This window comes from Dipodomys merriami, unplaced genomic scaffold (genome assembly GCF_024711535.1).
Source record: "Dipodomys merriami isolate MVZ:Mamm:240054 unplaced genomic scaffold, mDipMer1.0.p SCAF_1421, whole genome shotgun sequence".
In the NCBI taxonomy this organism is placed as follows: Eukaryota; Metazoa; Chordata; class Mammalia; order Rodentia; family Heteromyidae; genus Dipodomys; species Dipodomys merriami.
The window spans coordinates 69,258-75,271 of record NW_027202740.1 but is presented as its reverse complement, the minus strand read 5'-3'; the positions used below and the strand labels follow the sequence as shown (position 1 = coordinate 75,271).

General features: G+C 35.0%; 1 non-coding gene across 1 annotated transcript; it reads left to right on the top strand.

Moving 5' to 3' along the window:
* Positions 1-5,071: 5,071 nt before the first annotated feature.
* LOC138826449 (U6 spliceosomal RNA) lies at positions 5,072-5,173 on the top strand. The gene has a single exon (XR_011371719.1). It is a non-coding gene; the product is annotated as a U6 spliceosomal RNA (small nuclear RNA).
* Positions 5,174-6,014: the final 841 nt, after the last annotated feature.

Below are 6,014 nucleotides of genomic sequence, written 5' to 3'. Positions count from 1 at the left end.
GGAATAAAATTAGAACTCAACACCAAAAAAGTCTTGTAACACATGGAGGCTGGACGACACACTGTTGAATAACCAGGGGGTCATGGAAGAGATTAGAAAGGAAATTCAAATGTCCATGATATTCCACAAAAATGAACACACAAATTACCAGCTCCTCTGGGACACTGCAAAGGCAGTACTCAGAGGTAAGTTTATAGCTCTGAGTTCCTACACCAACAAATTAGAGAGATCTGAAACCAACCACTTACTGAGACATCTGAACCACCTTGACAAAGAGCACCAAGATAAACCCCAATTCAATAGATGGAAAGAAATAATTAACATTAAATCCCAGTTAAACGAATTAGAAATTAAAAAAAAACAGAATGAATCAACAAAACAAAGAGTTGGTTCTATGAAAAAATTAACAAAATTGACAAACCCTTAGCAAATCTTATCAGAAAAAGAAGGAACACACCCAAATAGATAAACTCAGATGTGAGAATGGAAACATCACCACAGAAAACAACCAAGATTCTGAACATTATAAGGGAGTATTTTCAAATCTTTATGCTAATAACTTTGAAAACTTGGCAGAAATGGACCTTTTGCTAGCAATTATCAACATGCAAATACTAAACCAAGATGAGTTAAAGCATATTAAGGGGCCCACATCAAGCATTGAAATAGACACAGCAAAAAGAGACCTCCCATGTAAGAAAATCCCAGGACCTGTACAAGAGCTTCAAAATAGAGCTCACACCAATACTACTCCAACTCTTCGATGAAATTGAAAGAGATAGTTCACTACCGAACACATTCTATGAAGCCATCATAACCCTCATCCCAAAACCAGACACGGACTCATCAAAGAAAGAGAAGTATAGACCCATTTCTTTGATGGACATTGATGCAAAACTTCTCAACAAAATTTTGGCCAATCGACTTCAAAAATTCATCCAAAAATCATACACCAATATACAGGATTTATTTCAGGGATGCAAACCTGTTTCAATATACACAAATCAATTAATATAATTTATCACATCAACAAGAGCAAGGATTAAAACCATATGGTTATCTCAACAGATGCACAAAAAGCATTGGACCAGATCCAACACCCCTTTATGATGAAGGTTCTGGAAAAATTAGGAATCCATGGAACATTCCTCAATACAATAAAAACTATATGGAAAACCTACAACCAGCATTATAATTAATGGTGAAAAACTAAAGCCATTTCCGCTTAACTCGGGAATGAGACAAGGATGTCCACTCTCTCAACTTCTCTTCAACCTAGTATTAGAATGCCTAGCTACAGAAATAAGGGATCCAAATAAGGAAAGAAGAATTAAAATTCTCCCTCTTTGCAGATGACATGATCTTGTACTTAAAGAATCCCACGGACACCGCTCCCAAATTACTCATGCTGATTCAAACCTGGAAAAATAGCAGGGTATAAAATTAACCCTCAAAAATTAATGGCTTTTCTGTACGCCAACAATGAGAAAAGTGTGGCTCAAATCAAGAAAGCGTTTCCATTTGTAATAGCGCCACAAAAAATAAAATACCTAGGAATTAACCAAAGAAGTGAAGGACTTCTATGATGAAAACTTTAAAATCTGAAAAAGGAAATCAAAACAGAACTTAGAAAGTTGCAAAAACCTCCCATGTTCCTCGATAGGAAGGATGAACCTTGTGAAAATGGCAATATTTCCCAAGGCTATCTACAAGTTCAATGTCATACCTATCAATATTCCAACCGCATTCTTCAAGGAAATAGAAGAGGCAATCCAAAAATTCATATTGAACAACAAAAGACCCCCAATTGAAAAAAGCGATCCTTAACAGAAAGAACAGTGTTGGAGGAATATCAATACCAAATTTCAAACTCTCCTACAAAGCCATAGTAATTAAAACAGTTTTGTACTGGCACAAGAAAAGATCTCAGGAACAATGGAATAGAATTGAAAACCCAGAAATGAACCTACAGACCCATAATCATCTAATATTTGATAAAGGGTCTAAAAAGATAAAATCGAGGAAAGGCTGTTCAGTAAATGGTACTGGCAAAATTGGTTAATCACTTGTAGAAAATTAAGGCTAGACCCTTACATATCACCCTGTACCAGAATCAAGTCCAAATGGATCAAAGACCTCGGAGTCAAAGCAGATATTTTGAAAACATTACAGGATGGAATAGGAGAAACCCTAGGTCTCCTTGACAAAGGCTGGAATTTTCTGAAAAGAAATGCAAAAGCACAACAAATGAAAGAAAGGTTGGACAAATGGGATTGCATGTAATTGCAGAGCTTCTGCATGGCAAAGGTCATAGCTAGCAGGATCAATGAAAAGCCCACGGAATCGGAGAGGATCTTCACTAGCCATACAACCGACAAGGGTTTCGTATCTAAAACAGATGTGGAAATCAAAATTTAAATCCCCCAACAACAAATACTCAAAGAAAATACTGCCCAATAAATAAGTGGGCTAAAGACATAAAGAGAAACTTCTCTGAAGAGGAAAGGAGGGTGACCAATAAAGACATGCAGAAATGCTCAACCTCCCTAACCATAAAAGAAATGCAAATCAATCAACACTGAGATATCACCTCACCCAAGTTAGAATGGCTATAATCAAGAACTCTAATAACAACAGATGCTGGAGGGAATGTGGACAGAAGGGAACCTTACTTCATTGTTAGTGAGAGTGTAATCTTTTTCAACCACATTGGAAAGTAGTATGGAGGTTCCTCCAAAGACTCCACATAGAGCTCCCCTATGACCCAGCAATCCGACTTTTGGGCATTTACCCAAATGATCACAAACAAGACCATACTAAAGCTACCACAAAGATATATTTATTGCAGCATTACCATAGCTAAGATATGGAACCAACCCAGATGTCCCTCAGTAGATGAATGGATCAAGAAAATGTTGTATATATACACAATGGAATTCTATGTCTTTATCTGAAAGAATGATATTGCCCCATTTGTTAGGAAATGGAAAACTTGGAAAAAATTATATTACGTGAAGTAAGCCAGGCCCAAAGAAACATAGGTCCCATGGTTTCCCTTATTAGCAATTACTAGTGTATGTCTGAGACATGCAGGAATTGTTAGATAAGTTGATGTTAGGTGAAGTGAACCCCAAGATAAGAATTCAATTTTTTTTTCTTTTCTGTAATTATTTCTAACATATTTATAAGAAGACTTCTTTGTTACTTTTTATGTCCGTCCCGCATGGTATAACCCCTGTTTTCGCTGTATTTGATGTTGGTATAATTTGTGGAGGGGAAGGGGAAAAATTTTTTAAATAGGGATACAGGTGGATCCATTGCAACAATGAGATATACAAGACATTATGTCGAAAAACAAATTTTACAACTTTGGTTGGGGAAAGGGGAGGGGAAAATGAGACGAAAGGGGGGTGAGATGGGAAGAGATAGTAAGGAGAAACAAAGGAGTATGCAACAATGCTTGATAAGAAATGTACTCATTACCTTGCCCATTTAATTGTAACCCCTCTGTCTGGTATTTTCACACTTAAAAAAACACAAAACACCATAAAATATAAAGTGATTTTGATAAAAAATAAAAATGATTCAAAATAAATTATCAATGCAAAAACAATCTTTACAGAAGCAAACTCTGAGATATTACATGACTTTGAAAAGGATAAAGTGACTGAATTTAATATAAATTTAGAAGTATGACCATTCAAAAATACAAAAAGATATTCTTTATTTCATTATATAACACAAAACAGAAAGTAAATGTTGTTTAGATGATTTTTTAAAACACAGTCTCTCAGGTGTTGGGAGGGTGGTTCAGTGTAGAGTGCTTGCCTTGCATGCATGAGGTCCTGGGTTTGATTCCTCAGCACCACATAAGCAGAAAAAGATGGAAGAGCTGCTGTGACTCAAGTAGTATCACTAGCCTTGAGCTGAAGAGCTGAGAGACAGCACCCAGGACCCAGAGTTCAAGCCCCAAAACCAACAAAAACAAAACAAAACACAGTCTCTCACTTTTGTGTGCTCAACATTGTAACACTAGTGCTTCAGTCTAGGGCTAAGATTTTAGGTGTGGACATTTATCAACACTCCTGATTCAGATTCTAATTGATAAAATTTTAATCAATATTTTGTTCTTATTAATTTTGCTCTTTGTAAATTCACATATACCTATAAAAAAACAGTGTGGCCATCCCAATAACATTCTCAAAGTACTTCCTAATGATGACTTACATAAAGTTGTTTTATATTACAACAAGGAAAACAATGCTACAAATAAGGAAAACCAATACATAAATATTAATGATTAATAAAATAAAAAACAATTACCACTGTTTCCAGTATTTGAAATGTACTACATATTCGATTTATTATTTTCTCATATTGCTGTACATTTAAAACTGCCTAAGTCTATGATGTTCAACAAGAATTTTATAGGCTATGAGTAGCCTTTAAAGATTACTATTATTATTATTATTATTATTATTATTATTAAGATTATTATTTATGGTTCATCTCATCATTTGTATATGGCTTATACCATCATTTGTTCCTCACTAATATATAAAGTAAAGAAGCCTTTAAATTTTAACAGAAACTGTGCAGTTAATGTCTTAAATCTGCTTCTTTACACAAACACTTTGCAACTTCTCATTAGTAATGTTTCTATAAACTCTGAAATGTACATATTTAGTAGTATGTACCATGAATCTTAAATGCTTTATGAAAAAGTTTTATAACCTGCTAAATAGTCTTAATTTTGGCATATATGAGCAAATTCCCAAAATTAAACATATTTAAAACATTAAAACTTTTAACAAACCTTAACACTTTCTATAGTGTTCATTATGGCAGGTTCCTTGTACAGATTAATTGAATTCCTTCTACAGATCTGTTGAACAACAAATATCTGGTATTATTTTGTTTTTGACATGTCAAACTTGACTTTATTCTTAAATGTGTTCTTATGTAAGAAATACATGATTCTAAAATTTCACGACAATTCTTTTGAATTAAATTTTTGTGGAATTGTCTAGTTTAAGAAAATCAATTACACTTTATGTATAAAAAATGTTCTGTGCTCAATTCAGTAGCACATACACTAACATTGGAACAATAAAGAGAAGAATAGCCCCTGACTGAGGATGACACTCAACTTCGTGAAGCATTCTAGATTTTTAAAAGAACAGATGCTGGAGGGGATGTGGACAGAAGGGAACCTTAATGCATTGTTGTTGGGAGTTTAAACTTGTTCGAAGAGTTTGGAAAGTAGTATGGCGGTTCCTCAAAAGACTACAATAGAGCGCCCCTAAGTCCCAGCAATCCCATTTTGGCATTCACCCAAATGATCACAAACAAGACCATACTAAAACTACCAGCAAAACTATGTTCATTGCAGCATTATTTACCAAAGCTAAGATACAGAACCAAACCCGAGGCCCCACAGTAAACTAATGGATCAAGAAAATGTGTGTGTGTGTGTGTGTGTGTGTGTGTGTGTGTGTGTGTGTGTGTGTGTGTGTGTGTGTGTGTGTGTGTGTGTGTACTGGAATTCTATGCCTCCATCAGAAAGAATGACATCACCCAGTTAGGAAATGGAAAGACATGGAAAAATTTATATTAAGTGAATTAAGCCAGGCTCAAAGAAGTGAAGTAAGCCAGGCCCAAAGAAAGATAGGTCCCATGGATTCCTTAATTGCAATAACTAGTATGTGTCTGCTACAAGCAGAAAACATCATATAAGTTGATGTTAGGCAAAATGAACCCCAAGATAAGGATTCAAATAGTTTTTATTTCTTGCGATTGTTTCTAAGATATTTATAAGATGAATTCTTTGTTGCTTTGTATGTTCCTCCTGCAAGCTAAAGCCCCTGTTTTCACTGTATTTGATGTTGGTATACTTTGTGCAGTGGAAGGGAAACACAAATCGTTGAAAAAGGGATGCAGGTGGACCCATTGCAACAATGAGATGAACAAGTCGTTATGTCAAAAAATGATTTTGGCCAGGTATTGAGGGATGT